At 38.4% G+C, this 20,472-nt stretch overlaps 1 protein-coding gene and 1 long non-coding RNA gene across 2 annotated transcripts in view; one reads left to right on the top strand and one right to left on the bottom strand.

Annotated features, from left to right (window-relative positions):
• Window positions 1–335: 335 nt before the first annotated feature.
• On the bottom strand, window positions 336–3,175 carry LOC148188132 (uncharacterized). The gene is made up of 3 exons (XR_015778146.1): window positions 2,852–3,175; window positions 2,659–2,769; window positions 336–1,224 (listed from the first exon to the last, which is right to left on the bottom strand). It is a non-coding gene; the product is annotated as an uncharacterized LOC148188132 (long non-coding RNA).
• Window positions 3,176–3,865: 690 nt separating this feature from the next.
• glis1a (GLIS family zinc finger 1a) overlaps window positions 3,866–20,472 on the top strand; it is a 55,078-nt gene continuing 38,471 nt past the window's right edge. Inside the window, exon 1 of the mRNA XM_042497823.2 lies at window positions 3,866–4,002. The gene's annotated coding sequence lies outside the window, so the exon portion shown is untranslated. The remainder of the gene's footprint in view (window positions 4,003–20,472) is intronic.

The following is a 20,472-nucleotide window of genomic DNA, read 5'->3' as shown; positions in this document are numbered from 1 at the left end:
ACCATACTGGTATGAAGTCATTATTTATGTTATTAATTACACCTGTGCTGTTCCTATTGTGACATTTGTCTCAAACCTTTTTTGGCTCTTTAAAACTAAACAATATCTGTGCACAACCAATCGCAGGTTGAATGCATTGTGCAAATTGGTTTGGAGGCACACAGCAACTTGACAGGAATTGTTCTGCAAACTGCAAGAAATTAGCAGATTTGGAAAATATATTTTAAAGACATTAAGGAAGAAGGTCCAAAAATATATATTTAGAATAATCATAATTTCATATGTTTTATGTATGTTTTGGGGTAATTTCTTTTATTATCATTTTTTCCTTTTTTTATTTATCAGGTAATTTTTTTGGCACTTTTACAATGTTTTTGCTCATTTTTTGGTCTTTTCTTCATAAGTTGCCTTTTACCTATGTTTTTAAAAGACATTAAGCAAATTTTCTTGACTCATAAAGGGTTAATTCTTGGGATCAATAAAGAACCATAGAAATGTTCTATGACAGACTTTAACATGTCACAATAGGGAAAGCACAGGTGTAAATAATAAAATGAATGATGGCTGAATTCCATGTAGCTACTCCTGTTTTAAGGTCCTATTATTGTCCAAACTGGCTCAATGTTATGGCGAACTGGGATTTTTTGATAGAATGGAGCTATTGGTAATTTTATTAGCAACACCTGTGTGTTTCCTGCTGTTAATAGTTTCAAAAGGGTCTATTAATATCTCTAAAAGACTTCTTTGCACCTGAGAAGGGAGAAAGAAACAGAAAGAGAGAAAGGATGGCAAGCAGCAGAGACCAGAACCAGCTGTCTTCTGTGTCGAGTTAGGAGATGAAACCCCTACAATGTCCCAATTTTTCATGGAGAATATGTTCTTTTGTGAATTGTTTTCAACCATCTGGTTTTGTTTGGAGCGCCATCCCAGAGGACTTGTTTACAGCTCTGTGCATCATCTCGGGAATCAGAAATACAACACGGAGTTGCAGTTTTACTGCGTAATCAGATACACAGATAAAAGGTTTCTGTGTATTTATGTCAGTCTGAATGGTGCGAGGAAGGCCCAGATGTTTGACAGGCTGTCACACAGTGTGTCCACGTTTTCGTGTGATTGGTTTAAATGTGGGAGGCACAGGGAGTACACCGTCTGACGGTATGAGGGTAATATTTTGCATTAATGTGAACCCCAGTGTACGTCAGCTGACAGATACCACAGGCCATTCTGCAAGTCAAAAGCAGGAATATGGTCAGTGTATGGCACGACAGAAATTACAGGGATACCACTGGAAATAATTACAATACATTATTTTATACTGGTTTGGCAGAGGCATTTGTCTAAAGTACCATACCATGTTTTTGTATGTATCTTGAGCAATATGAGGTTTAATTCTTTGAAACCTAAGCAAATTGGCTCAATTTCTTTCAAAAACATGGGTAAAAGGCAATGAGCAACTTAAGGAGAAATGACCCCAAAAATGAGAAAGAAGTTACTATTAAATAAAAAAAGAAAATTACCAGAACATTGGCAAAAGATGGGGAAAGAAAAAATAAAAACACAGGAATTACTTGTCCTTACTTGTGCAAAACTGTGCTTAAAAATAATTCCAACATAATTTCAAATATATAATGGTAAAAGAGTTTCTGGACATTTATCGCCAGCTTCTGGCAATTTGAGAACATTTTTTGCCAAGTTGCTAATTACGTTTTTCCTATGTTTGAAAGACATCAAAATTAATTTGCTCAGGGTTTAAAGGTTCAAATACCTGTTAAGGTGTCTGAACGCAGCACAAAAAAGTGATCGCGATCCAGGTTTCTAAGAGTTAATATGATGGTCAATATTGGGTAAAAATGGTAGCAGCGAGTTGGCAGATTGGCGTTTTTTTCCTGGCTCATGCAGTCTGCATGTTGGGCAAAATATGAACCCTAAATTGCTCCCAATGGTTATTGCATTGGTTTGTGTGTGCATTTAAGCTGAGTAGTATCAGGTGGCACCTATTGGTAACCTCGGCCAACAGTGTGTCAATGTATGTGTGACTGTAAGACCAGAAAGACAGGTCAGTTTACCATCCATTTACCAAATATATCTGCCTGTCAGCAAGCAACTAAAGTCCTATAGATTCTATCAAATGATTGAATGAGCTTTAAGCTAAATGCAGAAATAAACTGATTTAATTTGGCCAATAACTTTAAAGGCTGAATGTAAACTCTTTGAAACTAGCATGGTTTTGTAAACAGGAAGTAGACACCTTATTATTTCCCGCATAGTAAAAACACATGCTGGAGAAAGAAATGGAGATCAAATGATAAAACTAAGCAGGTTTAAACCAAGACTCTGCTACTGCATTGCCAATTTAAACATGTTGTTAACAAACAACCAAAATGTGCATTATTTTCCCTAGACTAAATGATACTGTAACGGGGTGCGGTAGGACCCAATTGCAGCACAACAAAGCAGGTGAGTAGTTGGTAATGACCTACATTTAATCTTTTGGCAGGTTTAATGGCGCAACAGCGAGTCTATTCAGGCTGCAGGTAAGAAGGGACAGTTATCAGTTCTGGGGTCGAGCAGGTGGCAGTTCGGAGCTCGGGTGGGGAAATTGTGAATGAGGAGTGGACTGGCAGGTGAATGTATAAGGTAAGTTTCAGGAACACTTACAGCAGGGAGCTTGTGGGAAAAGCGGGGAGTCCAGAGAGGGGCAGGCAGGGCTCGTGGTCGAGGAGGAAGCAGAGTTGGCGTCAGGCAGGCAGGCAGCAGAGCAGACGAATCCTGTAGGAGAAGGAAGCAGGATCAATGAGGACAGGTGGGGAATCGATGTACCATCAAAACGATAAACACCAACGGCACTCACACAGAAGAGATGTTTCGCTTGACGGCTGTAAGAATGGCGATATCTCTCAACGAAACCGAAGCAGCAGAACACCACACAGCCACAGGCAGACGAGAACCAGGAAGTGCACAAGCAACTCATGGTCGGAGACAGAAGGCTGCGAGGTTTACCGGGTCAGAGACGAGGAGAGGTGGTCAGAGGCAAGCTGAATCAAAACCAGGAAAACAGTCAGAGAGTGAGTGCTGAAGGTCAGGCATGGAAGCGAAAGGAGTGAGTGGAGATGAAGAGCAGCTAGGAGCACCAGGTGGAGGTGATGAGGCTGAGGAGGAGGACTGGCCGGGTGGAGAGAGAGGTGGGGGTGGAGTAAGTGGAAAAAATCCCACAGCAGCAGAGAGAGGCAGAGTAGACAGCCCTGGACATGTCATAGATAAGCAACAACATACATTCTAAAGCATTTTTATTTTTGAAAGCCTATTTGGGTCACAAAAAAACAAACAAAAAAAACACTCCCTAAATTGGCATTTTAGATTGCAAAAATGTGTGAATTGAAAAACTGCCCAAAAAAAATACTATACATTATTATCATTGTCCACTTTCACTGAGTAAAAATCCTTTAAATAACTTTAGTCCTCATATCAAATATTCCGTCGATTTCAGAATTTGAACTCTTTAAATGCTAATTTGTCTACATAATGCCATTGTTATTTATATTTAATGAAAAAAATCCAAAACAAACAAAAGAGTTATTTTCCCAATACTAAATGCTAAGTAGAACTGTTATTTTTATTCAAAAGAAGAAAAAAAAACTTTCACACCCATGCAGCCTTGCCATTTTGACCCCTTGATCCCTGCAGATACACAGTGAGTCCCTGTGGAAACAACAAAAAAAACATACAGTTCCGTAATTCATACTTTAAAATGTAAACACTGTAAAAAATAAAGTAACACAGATACTAAATCAGATCAGCTGCACCACATCTTCCGTTAATTAAGATTTTTTAAAAAAAATCTGCCTGTGCGTGCGTGTGCGCGCGCAGCGGAGCAGATGCAGACAGTGAGCTCGCGGCGCAGAGAGCGCTGCTGTGACAGTGGGAAGGAAGCACAATCCGCGTGCAGCCAGCGCGAGCTACAGACCAACTAACACGCTGTGAACTATGACTGGACGCAAAAAGGTAAGAACAGCCTTTTCAGTGTTACCTTACTGCTATTAAAACGTGTTTTAGACGTGTTTAAAGTTGTCGAAACCGTGCTGTCATTGAGACTTAAAGTGACAATGAAGACGATACCACGTTATTTGTGGTTTGTTTTAGATCTAAATGCGGATTCAGAGTTATTACTGTTGTCGTCAAAATCTACGTTTTCCCTTTTTGACAATGAGCATGATGGAAAGATTAAGAAAGATGTATACACATCACTGTAAATGTTGGCAGTTGCCTGTAAACATACAAAGTGATTCCAGCTGGTACAACCATTGTTTGGTGGATTTGCAACAGCTTTACAACATGTCAAGAGTTTGTGATAAATGAGGAAAAACTTCCCCTAAATAGAGGAAAATAGCTCTGCAGTCCTCATAAGAAATGTTACTATGAGGTCTAATTGTGCTTTTGTATCAGGGATTACTCAAGAACTTGTTTTGATTGTGCAACAAGCATTTGAGAAGGGCAATTAATAGATATGCTGCTCTATACTGTAGTGAACTCTTACCCAAATGTGATATTTTTTCCCTCTTATTACTTATGGGACTCTTCCTTTCCACTCCTCTGCAGCGCACTGATTTATGTAATGTTGCTGGAATGAAAAGTGCTGCGCAGGGGGTGGAAATCTGGCTTTCTGGAAGCCAAACAGATGAGAAGGCTTGTTTTAATCATTAGTCTCATGGTATCACTGACATGGAGCTTGTGCTGGGGAATCAAGGTTTATACTCGCAGGCCGCTGCCAGCGCTCCCTTTGCACAGAGGTGTGTGCAGCGAGTGCTGAGTCACACTTAATTTCATCATTTACCTCATTTAATCTTATATATATGGCAATTAAAGGGGTAATAAACAAGATTTGTGCTGGTCCGTAAAGCACAAAATGACTTTAATATGTCTTTTGGGGAGGGGGATGGTTGATCAGATTGTTGATCAATACTCAGCGATTATTTCACCAGATGCTCAGATTGTTTGTTCAAGTGCTCAGATGGAGCATAGATGGTGCTGCTAGAGACAGCAGCGAGCCAAGATTTGTTTCGCCCCCCTAAAAATTTGTTTGCCCTGGCAGTGTATGTCCGCCTCGATTTCACACCAGGGGAAGAAAATAACAAAAGCATTTCAGTTTTGTTTTTCAGCGCTGACTCTGCAAAATGTAAACAACCGTTTCAAAATGATTACAAGTGAAAGGATGAACCCCGAAACAAGGTCTATTGATTCTACAAGAGTCATGAGGTTATAGTTATTCATTTCGACTAAATGAACCCAGTCCATTTGACCACATGTAGGTGAACAAAATAAGGTTGGACCGCTATAGGTTTTTTTTTATATATTTGTTGAAATGCCTTTAGCAAATGTTAAACTGCCTTTAACAAAACGGAAACTTTCAACATCATATACAGCAAGTTCCCAGCAACTTTTTTTTAAAATGAAAATTGAAGTAAATGAATTTAGATTTAAATTTGAATAAATGAATTGTGACAACTCGGGGAAAAAGCTGTAAGTAGACCTTAAGATTAGATCATTTACAATCACTACAGTATGAAGGATTCTGATTTTTTGCCTCTTTGCTCTGTGTCTGCATTTGTCTGACCTATAATTGGCATAAGTCTTTGCGGTAACACAAGACATTATAGCAAAAACATCTAAATTTTCTTATAAAACTGTTTCATCGTTGGCTGAGGTGGATAAAGTGGACTAAAGTGGTGGAAATACAAACATCACTTCTTCACGTAATTTAGTCACCATAACATAAGACTCTACTTAAGGAACAATTCAACCCTTTGGAGAATAGGCTTGTTGTCTTTCTTTCTGAGTGTTATAAAGATTTATACCACTCTTATATCTATCAAATAGCATCTAGTAAAGTACCTGTACTAAAGCTTTCTCATTAACATGTAGCTTATTTGATGTACCAGGGAAAGGCTGGTATTGTTTTCTCTGTGTGTGTGTGTGTGTGTGTGTGTGTGTGTGTGTGTGTGTGTGTGTGTGTGTGTGTGTAGCAGGGACAACAACGGAAGCAGTTTTAAGCACTTAATACTCAAAGACATCATAAATTTGAGTTTCATCACTGTAGTTTGGGGATTTTGGAGGGAGTTTTTAATGTTTACTCCTATTCTTGGACTGTTTTGTTGTGTCTTGTCAGTTTAAACAAACTGAAAATGATCTAGCATTTGAGAGGGCTCAGATTAACAAAATGCAATAGAATTTGAGTAAAATGGAGGAAACTCTGTGGAAACAAAAGAAGGAGGGCAAGAAGATGCTTAAAAAAATCCCAGGCCTCCCATCAGTCCTAGCTGGAAGCGCAGAGAGCTGAGGTTGCTGAAGCCGTAAAAGTTCAAGATCAACTTGAGACCGACCTCCTTTGCCTCCAGCAGGAGACAGAAACAACCGGAGTTTCTTATCAGACTCAACTGGGCAAAGAAAAAGAGAAGAGAGGACCAAACTCGAGGCTGCTCTGAAAGAGGCTGAAGAGGAGATTAACACCAAACGTCTCCAGCGGCAGGAGGAGAAGTCTGCTCTCACTGCTGAGCTGAAAATGCAAGAGACCAACAATAGGAACTTTGTCTCTGCTCTAAAGACAAAGTTCGAAGACCAGCTGCACATGGACTATCGCTGATGGCACCAGGAGACAACCTCCCTGCTGCAGGAGTCAGACAGAGCAAGAGCCTCCTATGAAGCTCAGCATCAGGAAAAGGAACAGGTCATCGCAACATGTGGCAAGCGGAGAAGACTGCCCTCACTTCACAGCTGGACAACTTGCGGTAAACCCATTTTGTCCAGTTGCAGATGATCGAAAGTGACAACTGAAACCTTGTTGCTGCTTTGAAGACAAGGTTTGAAGACCAGCTGCAGAGCCACCGTCTCCTATGGCAGCAGGAGAGAACCTCCCTGTTGCTTAAGACCGAAATAGCAAGAGGCTCAACTTAAAGATCAACAACAGAGGAGCATCACCCACATGGCTGCTCTAACAAAGGCAGAGGAACAGTTGCAGAGTCGTCGCAACATGTGGCAGAAGGAAAAGACATCCCTCCTCCAGGCCTCAGAAAGCCTGAAAGAGTCTCTGCAAGAGAAGGAGCAGGCCGAGGGCTCCCTGATCTCCCAGCTGGAAGATCTTCAGAGCCAAATCAACAAAAAGAAGAAGAAGAAGAGAAAGAAGTGGTATAAGCTCTTCTTATCTGGCTCAAGACTTCCACACAAAAAAAAACTAGCAAAAATAGCAAAAAACACACGCATTAGTTGGAGATAGGATGTCGCAGGATTTAGGGACTAATTTTTTTCTTCAGCTACGTTTAAGAAAAAAAGACAAATGAATCTACCTTCTGCCTTCTAGTTCTTGTATAGTTGTGAGGATTAATCACAGTCATTACTCTTAACCCCTAGAGAGTGATTTTTGGGGAGTTAAGACTAGACTTTACACTCAGAAAGTGAGTTTCTCGTCTAAAATTTGTCCTCACAAATATATAATAACTTATGTGCACACACAAACATTAGGCATTCTTTACTTGTGAGGACTGATTACTCTTGACCCCCAGAAAGTGATTTTTGGGGAGGTTATTGACTTTACACTCGTAAAGTGAGTTTCTGGTGAAAAATTGGTCCACAAATATGTAATTACTAATGCACACACACACAGCCATCCAAGGAGAGGGGATCTATCTTTGAATTGCCTTTTCCGAGGTTTCAGTCCACGTCCATTAGGATGTTAAATGGGAGTTTTTCCTTGTTTTCATAGAAAGCTTGAGCTGGGCACCTGTTGTTGATCTGGGTCTACCAGTTACACTTTTTTAAATATAAATATTAAATATACAAAAATAATTTCATGTTTGTATGTCTGTTGTTGAAAAGTTGCACTACAGTCGTGTAATACTGAATGCTTTTTCTATTAACAAACTCAGAGACAAGCACCAATAAGTTCTAGTTTGCAGCCTGTAGCCTGAAATATAAGTGTGCCGAGTATGTGTTGGTTTACACAAAGTACAACCTTGAATGTAATATTGCTTTTATACTATTACCAACAAAATAAACACGTATAATCAAAATGTATTCATGTTTTGGGGCAATAAGCTCTCAAAATAAAAAGCTTTTAGCTTTTAGCGTTATCTCCGTTTTCATGGAAATACACAGAGTCTGACTAATAACTGGAAAACAGTCACTCGCGTCAGTAGAATCCTATTCACCTTATTCGTGAACGTGTTACTGTAGAAGTTATTATAGGTGCAACTTCCGGTGGAATAGCGGAAGTTACGTAAGTTAGTTCATTACAGTGACTTTATGGATGCTAATCTTGGTGGCTAACTGCCAACGGCAGTTCTTTAATAAAGTAATTTGCCTTGAATAAAGCAAATGCAGCTTTTTTTAAAATTATTTAATTTTACATATATTATTTAACTAACGTTAATTTATCATGTCCTTAAATGCCATTGAAGAGCTCTGGTACCTGATGATCTGTCTGTGTTTGTAACATAACTAACAACTAGGCTAAGCTAAATGTTTTGCTTCAACAACAGTGTTGATTAAGTTGCCTGAACAGCTTGTTTTTGTAACCAACGGTAAAATTTACTTACGGAGAGAACGTTAACGTCGTAGATTATATACAGTCCTTGGCTTCCATCCGTTCTGTCTTAATACTGGATTGTCCCGTAATGAAAAACAAAATGCACTGTCCTGATTGGATCAAAATGGGACGTGATTTAATTGTCTCGTATTTTTATGGTCTAATGCACACACTATGTTTTCACATTTACAAATTATGGAAGAGAATGACACCCTGAATTACAGGTCTGTCACTAAACGTTAGCATATGATATCCTTTGATATCCTCTTTGTCTTCCCCCGTCCTACACAAATCAAATGCAGCAGGCCATAAATTATGAGATTTGAATGAATATCTAAAGTTATTTATTTAACTGTGTTATATTACTGATATCACCGAACTCTTCTGCAAAATTCGGCATCATGTTTCACGCAGTAAAACTAAGACTTGATAAATCAGAGGTAGTAAAAATGTGTAGTGTGTCATTAAGGCAGACAAGAGGAGCATTAGCTGTGAAAACATTTTGTTTATTAACTTTACATGGAGGTATCAATACAGAATTACTTAAAATGTTTGCTGAATGTGTTGGCGTCTGTTTAGGAGCCGTAAGAAATCGTTAATAGTCATTTAGAAGCAGTAGCTGTTTACTGTTAGCTAGCTCGGGCTCCGTTACGTTAGCATAGCAAGGCAAGCTAACGGTTAGAAGGTCAACAGTCGATCCTTTGAGACGGCAGTTAGAGACAGCAGAGGTGTGGTCACGTTATACTGTCTGAGGTGTAACTGGTGATGTTTTCTACATGTTTTACTTTACAGTAGCTCTCAGAAAGATGATTAGCTTACTGTTTGGTATCACCAATATTAGAAAATGCAAGTCATCATGGGGACCTAGGAATAAGGTATGTAATGAAACCTACTTTACTACTCCATCAAGTAGGACAACAAACACACTGGCACAAACATTTCCAATAGCTCAAGAGCAGAGTGAAGGCCAAAAATCAAAATTAATGAAAAAAGATAGAAGTATCATCCTTTCCAAAATTCACAGCATGTTTTTATCTAACAAAATATTCTGCTTCATTCTGCTTCTTGATGCAATTTAGCCTTTCAAAAGCGTTTTCACTGCTCCCAAGAACACACAAATGTCTCTTTATGTCAGTGTTTATAATGCATCTTATCAGAACATGGTGGTTTATGCTGGTTAATGTTATCTTTTTGTTAGTTTATGGTTTACACCATAGTGAGTTGGCTTTTACTTTTTATTTGGTCAGCTGTATTTACAGCCTTTAAGCATTGTTCTTTGGTGTGATGGAGTTGATGTCTGTCGATAACTGCCCCATACATGAACTGGTATGAGAATAATATGATTTCTCTGAGGGTGGTGAATCAGAAACAGTATAGTGTTAAATTTGCTTTGAGCCACCCTGAGTGACTCGGGGACAAGGAATGAGGTGTTTGGTGTTCATCCCACGTGATGTATTCAAGGACCATCAGAAATTTAATGATTCAATGATCATTTATGTTTTTTACAGTCCTGGTGTCATTTTTGGTAATTTCTATTGTGGTCCCTTCCAAAATAAAAACAATAATTAAAAGAAAAATTGCCAAAACTGTGTCAAAGAGAACATGCCTTTTTTTCTTTTAAACATTTTAAGGTTTTTTTTTTTTTTTTTTCCTTTAGAGGTTTGGGCTCAGCCCCCAATGTCCTCAAATCCTGGAAACACCCCTGGTGGAAACACCTGTTGAGGCAAAATTTCTTTTGTTGACTTTTAGTAAATTTGATTAAAATTTAAGCAATATTTGGATGAACTCATTACTGCAATTCCCTGCGGTGGCCAACAGAGGTAATTTAAAGTCACAGCTTACTGACTAATGCCCCTTTAATACTTATGTTTACATTACATGGAACAAGATGACCTAATGTATTTAATTAAGGGTTCAAAGTCACAGAGAGGCTCAGATCATATGGGATTTATTAAAGTTAGGCAAGAAACAAATTTGCCTTCTCTTATATAAATATTTGTTACCCTGAAAAACACAGCCTGCAGTCTGAATTTGTCACATCCGATCTCATGCTAGCTCAATTGCAGTTTTATGACAGCCGTGCCTGTGTTCATACACATGAAACGGTTCGTCACTTGTTTTTCTCAGCTGCCCGCTCCCTACATACCTTTCACGGACATTAACAGTGATTGCCCTACAAGCAGAGCTCATTTTGGTTCAGAAATATTATTCCTGGCTTTGAGGTGCGTGCTCTTTTGCAACACCCAAGGGTGACACAGCTGGGTAATATGACCCGCTGTGAGTATCAGAGGTAACTGTTTCAACATTGTCTCTGGTGTGCATTAACTGCAGGCCAATGTCCTTTTAAATCATGTTTACTCGGGAAATTATTTCAAGTCGCAGAACTTTTCTTCTTAGCACAGTCCAGTGAATTAGTGGGATTATAAATGTTCCAGTTAATACATGGAGGGTAGTTTATCTCTACATGATGATTATAAACTCCAGATTCTTGCTTGGGGTTATTGTCACAATACTTGAATAGAAAACAAATGTGTTAAAGATGTATGCGTGTGTATGGAGGCTCTTTGGTTTGATTCCATTTTTAGTTGTTGGCCAACCCCTCTTCTTTCTGGTTGAGTGATTCGTTGGACAGTAGTGAAAAAGTATTCAGATCCTTTCATTTAAGTAGCAACGCTACAATTTCAATTAAATCCAGTGTGTCAGATTTAGGAGGATATATTGGCAGAAATCGATTGTGATATAATAAGCATATTTTTATTAGTGAATAATCACCTGAAAGTAATACTTGTTATGTTTTTGTTACCTTTAAATGAGCTTTTTATATCTACATTAGGAACGTGTCGCTGTCTGTGGAGATCGGCATGTTGCAAACATTGGCTCTAGATAGAGCCATGTTTTGCAAGTTGGCCACAGTAGTTAGAAGGCCATTTGCAATTGCCAGCACTGGGGTTACACTGATTTGTCATGTCAAACTGCTTTATTCGTTGCTTTTACCAGTTCAAATCCCCGGGTCCGTTTGTTTTGGAGAGGGAGAGACTTGTACAGATAATTTGGCTTCTAGTGAAAACCTCCTGAATGTGTCGATCTTAAGATATTGGAGAAAAATGGGGTCCAAAATGCCAAACAGTGTTAAAGATGCATTGATTCAAGACGTTTGACACTATATCCTCCTAAGTGTCCTAAGAAACTTATTCTTTAAATTTTTGCATTTAAAAGTACAAGTATCAGTGCCATAATTATGGAAACCCTTTTCCCAACAAATTTTTTAAAATGTGGAAAAAGTCAGTTAAGACAGGTGATAGGCTGCTTTCACATTGTCAGTAGACCAGAGCTATGTACACTGCTCTGCAGTAGACAATTAGTTGTTGCCGCATCATTTCTATTGACCAAAGAATGCATAAATACATGTAACTGAAAATGTACTAGCTGCTTTCTTGCTTGATTATTGGTCAGGTAATGGTTGATTCAGACAAATATACTGACTTTCGTTTTGTAATTCAGACAAAGCTGTGTACTGTGTGCCATATTACTGTGAAAGCTTTGCAGCTAAAGTCTGTGACATATTAAAGGTGAACTGTGTAAAATTTAGGCAGATTTGGTGGCATCTAGTGGTGAGGATTGCAAAAAACAAAGACTTCTCCCAGCTAGATTTTCTTCAGTGTTCATTGTTTCTTCGTCTTCTCCAAAACACATTGACCAGGTTATTAAAACCAGTAAAAGCAGTGAATGCGTAAATGTGTGCTCACCTTGAGTCTCTGATAACTGAAGATTGAGACATTCGGGACATTTTTTTTGGGAGCCAAACTATCTCTAGAGGTCTCTTCATCTCCAAATTAAACAGACCTGGTGATTTAAACCAATAAAATCATGTAATAAAGCATTTTCATGTTACAAATCAGTGTATTTTTGACACTGCTAATCTCACATGGGGTCTAATTAAAGTGGTCATCCTGTTAAGAAAATGTAAATGTCCCTATCTAGAGCCAGTGTTTGATTTGTCCATTCTGGGCTACAGTAGAATGGCATTGCAACATGCTCATCTCCGTAAACCAGGATACGCTATGTAGATTTAAATAGGTCATTAAGGTAATGAAAATGCAACAGTTCTTATTTTCAGGTAGCCTACAATAAAGAAAACATAAATATTATATTACATTTCATTTCTGCAAATATATCCCCCAAAATCCTACACACTGGACCTTTAATGTAATATGAATAGATTTTGGCCATTTGGGCAACAACTGGAAAAGCTCAAAACATTATCCAACATAGCATAATCTCATAAAGATTATATGGCGAATTTAGTAGCAAACTGTTGCCTATTTACACATCTGGCTGACATGATGCAGATAGCTTCAATCGGAGTAGTGTTTCTGGCCACAGGAGTCCAATATTCACTCTCTGTTTTAGTTCTGGTCTGGTTTCCACCAACTCCTGAGGGAAATATCTGTCACTTTAGCTGCTAAATGCTCCCCTATGTTGTGTTGTGTTCTTGAAAAGTTTACAACTTGGATTTGAAGACACAAGGCTTTTTATAAAGGATAACACAATAAAGCAAATTAGTTTATTTCTCAAGAGGTCTTCAGTGGGAGGTCAGCAGCACAACAGCAAGAGAGCAGAGAGTTTGATTAAATCAGTGCAACGGCAGCAAAAACTCAGCAACAGAGGAACAGTCTTAGAAAATAAAACTATTACTATGTCAAATAAAGTATATATAAAGTATAAAGTATAAATAAAGTATATATATTACAGAGCATGTAGTCACAGCCAGTAGCAACATAATGTGCTGTTTTTGCATGAGTTGGTGTAAAGAGAGGACCATGTAGAGGGAGTTGTTGCAATAAAGTTTAAATATTATTACTGGGAGCCACCTAGAACTAACATACAAGCATAACAAGTAGAGCAGTTAAATTAAAGAGATCTGTCAAGATTAATGACGCCTCGCGGAATCGACGAAGCAGGCATTCACACAGCTTTCCTCGTTTCATCCGCTCCCAGAGGAAATATGGATTTACTTTTCAAAGTTTTAGCATGAAATATTTTTTAAAAGGAGTGCTTTAAAGGATTCAGAGGCTCTGCTGGAAAGAGACATTTTAGTTTTCATAGACAAAAAACTGTTGTTTTGGCAGGAAAACATGTTGTTACACTAAGTACAGTCCTAACTTGGATCAAGTGTGTGTTTACATTATTAATTCGTTTTGGTCTAATTAAATTTTCTTTGCTGCACTGTCTCGGCTACATTCCCTCCCCTCTAATCCCAAATGTATTTGCAATGTGACTCCAAAACTTTCACTATCCTTTTTTAGAAAGCTATTGTTATCTGCTGGCATAAAGAATCTGGGCTTTACATGTATGTGCAGCCTCTTTGGCTCCCCTTCCCCTTTTAATACAGCCTTTGTCTCTCCTGTACAAATAACTAAATCAAGTAAACACACCGGGTTGTTTGGTTCATCAGTAGTGTTTTGTAACTCATGCTTTCTTTTCAACATACTATTTTTCCAGTCACAGTCTTTGGGGGTCATTATGCTTCTTCAGAACTGCTTGTTTGAGTGTAGTTTATCTCTACATCACATACTGCAGTAGCGTGAGGGTGCAGGTTTTTGGCCTTGTGTAAAAATGCAAAGACTTTGTGGAGGCCCTATTGCACAATTTCTGTATAAAAATGCCTTTTTTATTCACATATCTTGAGGTGAGAGTTCAAAGGATCCTTTTGAAAATGTTGTTCCCTCACCAAAATTTGACCTAAGTTTGTAGCTGTATATCTCCTCAAGCTATAGCTAGCTGGCCGATTCCATTTAATCATTTTACAAGATACCACTACCTTTGCACTGGCTTAAAAAAATAAGCACACATAGTCTCTTTAAGACAGTAATGTAGGTCCCCAGTCATTTTTACAAGGGGTGGTGGACATCAGAGGGGCCATGCCCCCCCCGGCTCTCTATTTGGGGCACCGCTGCACATAATGTAGGCTACTGATATTAAACCACTCTGAAAAATTGTGCCAATTGTTGCCAACAGCTGATTTCCCTCTGATTGTTATCTGCCTCACTTCTCTCTCTTTCTTTTCTATTTTGGTAGCCTTATTTAACTTTATTTTTTTAGTGACGTGATTGCTTCAAAGTTCACCTGAAGTCTCTAATGTCAGTGCTAGATGTAGGTGGTCTAACAACCAGTTAAAAAAAACATGTTCACAATTTTTCAACGTTAGTTTACTTATCATGCTAACAATGTAAAAATTCAAAATTACATAGAAAAACAAACATTAAGTCCATTCATTAACACTCCTGTCTGCTGTGTAAAATACATTCTCCCATGACATCATACGGAGGAGTGCGGCTTGAAGAGCTGGAAAGTCTTGCTTGATATAGTCCTGCCGGATCTATTGGCAGAAATACTGATGTTTCACCAAACTTAGCTCTATAAAAAGCCACTAGATGCAAAACATAATCTATTTTCACACGGTTTCACAGACCAAATACCACCCAAAATTTGTTTTGAAAGACGCATTGGAGTCAGTCTGTACCCACCACAACAGACTCAGTCTGCTGCAGAAGAGTTTTAGCAGACGTCTTGCAAAGCTGCTCCTATTTCAAGACGCTGGCAGGCCGAGGAGTCCAAGTCGAGTACATATAGGCGCTTCATGCTGCTGCTGGGCTCGCTGTAAACGGTTCACGGGCTCTGCTCACACTGTCTTGTGGTTTGGACCGAACCTCTGTCATTTCACTGGAATTTCCTGCCATCTGCGCTCAGTCAAAGTTTCTCACAGATCCACACCTGCTTGTAAATGTTTGGGCTTGCCAGGAGACGAGCACGGAGGGAAAGGTGAGCACTGATGGAGGAAGAGGGAGAGGTCCACACCTGCCTTTTGGCTCGAGTTTAGAAATAATGAAACAAAAGCTCATTTGTTTGTAAAGGAAATGTGATTTTGTTTGATGACTTACATGTGCTGAAACAGAAGGATCAGATGTTAATACCAACCTAGGAAAATAACGAAAACACATTCACATTTCCTGCACTAATATGTTATTTCCTGCAACAACACTCATTCTTTTATTTGCTTCATACCGATGGTGGAGTAACTTTTTAAATCATCTGTCCCAATGATTAAATGGAGTCTCATTTAAAAGAAAGGTTTGACATTTTGGAAATTGAGGTTATGTGCTTGCAGAGGGTAAATAGCTATGGCCGTTGTCGTTGCTTTGATTGTGGGTAGCCATGGTTGTGTTTTGGATGTTAAGACCGTTGCACCACAGTTTATAATGTGTCTCACACTCACTACATGCAGAGGTTGTGTGTGAGCAGTGAACTGACATTGTTCTGTGTTAAAACTTATCAGTAATCCTGTGGTGAAGAAATTTTTCCCATCAAAATTTGATGGCACAAAAGCAGCTCGAAAATGAGGGATGGGTCGATGAAAAGCATCCAGGTCTGTTCGCTCAAATGCCTCTGGGAAACCTTGTGATTTGACAGTGAAAAACACCCTCGTTTGGTGCCACAAACACAGCTGCAAAAAAAATGTAATGTGCCACTAAAACACTTACAGTAGGTGTGGTTAAAAAAGTTTGGTGCTACAGATGCTTCTGGGAAACACCAAGATGTGCTGCTAAAAAGATGCACACATGCAGATGGAAAATTACCATTTTTATTTTATTTTTTGTATTCTGTGTGCGTCCTTTAAAAAAAGCACAACTGTTTACATGGCGACAGAAGGGGTTGTGTTGTCAAAAGATTACACTCTGGAGCGGAGTTTCGAAAGTTTGCATTTTCTCCAAATCGTTGTTGTCGTGAAAGGCCAATCCTCAGCAACAGTTTAATGTTTCAAGCAAGAATTGTTGCCGTGTAAACAGCCTGAGTGTTTCACTTTCACTATGCCTAATGCTCTGTGCTCCAAGAGTGTCAAACAAATAACTGTATAAGTATTTCAACAGCATTCTTAATGTACGTTCCTGTTAAAAAATTTAAAATCTATATTTTGCAGCAGATGCTTTAATTGAGGCGGGCTGCCACTAACAAATGAATGTGTCAGAAGCCCTGCAAATAACTAAAGAGTAAAATCTAAAATATTTCTGTCTGAAATGTGTACTACAAGTATTAAGTAGCATATAATGGAATTACTCAAGTACCTCAAAATTGTACTCAAGTACAGTATCTAAGTAGATTCTTCCCTCCTTCTCAGTGTGTCCACGCACTCACAGTTTGACAGTTAAGACATGTCTGGTCAAATCTCGTAACCAGTTAGCAGAAAATTGAAAATGCAGATATGTGAAACATTGAAGAAAGAACATCCAGTAAAAATAAACTATGATATAAAAAACCCTCTGCTGTTAGCTTGGAGATACAGTAGATTTCACATTTCTAAAAGCTCTATTTGGAGTATTTAGCCCCTGAAGGATCACTGTGTCTAAAGGTAACAGCAGCTCATGCCTCTTGCTCAGATGACATGCATGAATTGTGATCCAATAACACATTCTTAGTTTCTGCAACATGAGACCGTGTTATTCACCTGCTCCCACTGAGTTGACTTTGACCCAAATTGCCTCTAAGAAATCCTGAAAGTGCCAAAGAATATTTTCTGGCTACAACTGAAAACTGAAGTAGCCCGCGGTATTATGGAATTGGGTGTGTTCACACATCGGTGATACAAATGATCACATTTATCAAAATATTTGAGTTTTTCTTTTTTACCAGCACAGACAATGTGAGAGTTGTACAAACTCGAGGCTACACTGATCACGTCTTTGATTTGGGGTCAAACAAATTTAAAAAAACTCTCATATATGTGTGCATGCTTCCAGGACATTTTAGGGGTACCGTAAAATTGGCTTTATCTATTTATTTATTTATTTATTTATTTATTTATTTATTTTCCAAAACATGAGAAGAAGAAAATTACCTGAAAAATTGCCAAAAAAAACTACAAGAAGAGAAAGTTAAAAAACAAAAGCAGCAAATGACTGAAAAAATATATTTTAATATAAAAAACAATTATAATAATTCTGTGACATAATTTTAAATATCTAATTATGATAATTATAAAAACATTTCACAGGACTTTTTTCTTTAGCTTTTTTAAAAATAGTCTTCTACATCTTCTCTTTTTTTGCATCTCTTGTTTACTATGCAGGTAATACTGTATTTTTTGATGCTCGTGGTGTCAGTAAAATTAACTGAGTGATTGAATTGTGGAGGTTTTTTTTGTTTCATTTTTTTTATTACTTTCCTCACTTCTGTTTCTCTTCTTTGCTCAGATTAAGAGGAATTTGCTTTGCACAGTTGAACATAAAATACAGCAAAAACCAAAAACATCTTACAAAGATTATTAAGCATGACGAGGAAGTTGATAAAGAACATTAAATTCAAGAGGTGCTAATTTAATAAAATGTGATCTTAACTTGTAAAGAATGAGAGATCATCTGATATTGTTCTTACTGACACTTATTGATTCTGCAACTTTCTAAGTGAGGAAAGGTATGAATGAGTGTGTTTTTTGTTTTCACACATACCTGATTAACAGCATTGCTACTAATGATACTGTATATATTGTATGGATATGGATTTGGATCTTGTCTTGTCATTGATCCTTTGAAATTCAGGATAATTAGACGAGTTGGATTGTCTCAATATCAACTTGTCTCCTTGTCCTCTTGGTAAACATTGAGATCATTTGCCGTGTGCCTCCTTCGGATCTTGATTAGTGGCTTTTTGTTCAGAAGGAATTTCTCTGAAAGAAATATCTTTTGCCTTTCTGTCTGCCTCTTCCAGCTGGAGTATCGATAAAACCAGGGATGGAAGAGTAATCACCTCCTCTGTTGGGGTCTTGTGGTGGTTTTTACATTCCACACTTCATTTTCAAGCTGTGTTTCCACAGTCATCAGTGGTTTTGTCACCTGGACTTTAAGCAAAGCTTCAATATTTAGACATGACTTAGCGGTATTGGCATCACCAGTAAGTTTTGTCACGGTTTTGCCGTAGCTTCTGATCGCTCATTTGGTTAGCGCAGGGATTTCTACTTCTGGATTTCTGGAAAAACTGTCATCAGCACCTTTTTCTGTAGACTTGGCTACAGGAGTCAGACTGGCACGCTGAGCTGTCATGTTCAGAAAGGAGGTGGCAACTTGCAGCCATGAGGCTCCTCATTAGTGACGTTATTGTCTGTAGACTCCTGGTCCACCTGGACATTGGCAGGACCTGATTTTCATGTGTTTGACTCCCCGTTAGCACTCAAGGTCTTTTGAAACCTTCTTGTTCTCAGTAGACCTTTTTAGGCTTTTACGCTGAGAATATCTGGCCATAAGCTTATGTTTTCGGGTTCCTTCTCCGTCAGCCCAATCCTCATGAAGGCAATTTCTCAAGAACACTTAAAAAGATTTTTTTTTTTAAATTTGGCACAAAATATCGCTTAGACTCAACAATGGACTTTTTAGATCCATTAGATCCATCCATCTTTTAATCTTAAGAACACTTAGAGTGAATTTATTCAAATTTGGCCCAAATGTGCACTTAAACCTACCCATGAACTGATTAGATTTTGGTGCTCATAGGTCAGATGTCAAGGTCTTTGTGACCTCGTCTGTGTCATTCTTGTGAAGGCAATATCTCAAGAACACCGTGAGGGAATTTCTATTCCAAGTTTGGCACAAACGTCCACTTTGAGTCAAGGATGAACTGATTAGAATTAGGTGGTCAAAGGTCAAGGTCGCTCTGATCCCAATTTCTCAAAAAGGCCTTGGGGGACTTTCCTCAAATTTAGCGCATGTGTTCACTTGGACTCAACGATGAACTGAAGATAACTGGTCACTGTGACCTCTTTCGTCACATTTCTTGTTAGTGTAATATCTCAAGAGGCCCCGGGTGAATTTCTTCAAATTTAGCAAGAACATCCAATTATACTTAAGAATAAACATATTAGGATATGGTGATTGAAGGTCAAAGGTCAAGGCCATTGTGAACTAATAAAACTTGCGCTAGTTATAACAAAGTTTCACATAAATGTGAAATAGGAGAAAAAGATGACATTTTATGTCCAAAAGTCAAAGAGCAACTTAACTATGACATCATAATATTCTGCAAAAACACTTTCGGCAAAGTCATTTCTCAAACTCAGACATTTGGTCAGAGACTGAAATTGGTGACACTGATCTTGAAACTGCACTGATCGTATAGATCTTCTGTGCTGCAGGGGGGAGATGTGTGTGAAGCATCAATGTTTACAGAGCTATACAACTGCGAGGTGGTAATTCTGGTTTTACAGTATTATTATTGCAGTAGTTTGATTGATACACAAATTATAATAAATGTGTCAGTTCTTGGTACTAACAGCAGCTTTGAAGGACTTCATTCTTGAGTCACTTTTCAGCATAAATTTGTGCTCACTTCAGTTTTTGGGGGTGAAAAAGGTATCGTTTACCTCTAATCAACACTCTGCGTCTTTGTGCAGCTTTGCAGCTTTCAGTGTCAGGTCAGCAGCATCAGGTTGGGCCTTTTTCCTCAGTATAAATAAATCTTTCAGGGAACTCCACCTCATGATCCGCTTGTTTAGGTTTCTCAGCTGAAGCTGTTTGACAGCTCGTATTGCCGTGAAATTTTTGTAGTGGTCAAAGACGAAACAAAAACAGACCATTTTGTTCAGCTGTTATGCATATTACTTACAAAGTACCAGGAAGAACAAACTCCTCTGCATATCCGATAATCCTCAGACCTGCATTGACCCCTTTGAGCAGAAAATCCAGCTGTTCATCCCACAGCGGGCAGGATTCTGCTCCCAACTAAGCAATGTGTTTGATCTGGAGAAATTAAACCTTATTTTCTCTCAAAACTCAGACCAAGACTTAACATGCTCATACAAATAATTTATTTGCATGTAGTAAGTTTTACTTTTGAGACGTTTTTTTTTTCTT

Source organism: Plectropomus leopardus, chromosome 12, assembly GCF_026936395.1.
Source record: "Plectropomus leopardus strain MGB_pleo_1.0 chromosome 12, ASM2693639v1, whole genome shotgun sequence".
In the NCBI taxonomy this organism is placed as follows: domain Eukaryota; kingdom Metazoa; phylum Chordata; class Actinopteri; order Perciformes; family Serranidae; genus Plectropomus; species Plectropomus leopardus.
Note: the sequence above shows the minus strand (reverse complement) of the source record. Positions and strands in the feature narration are given on the sequence as shown.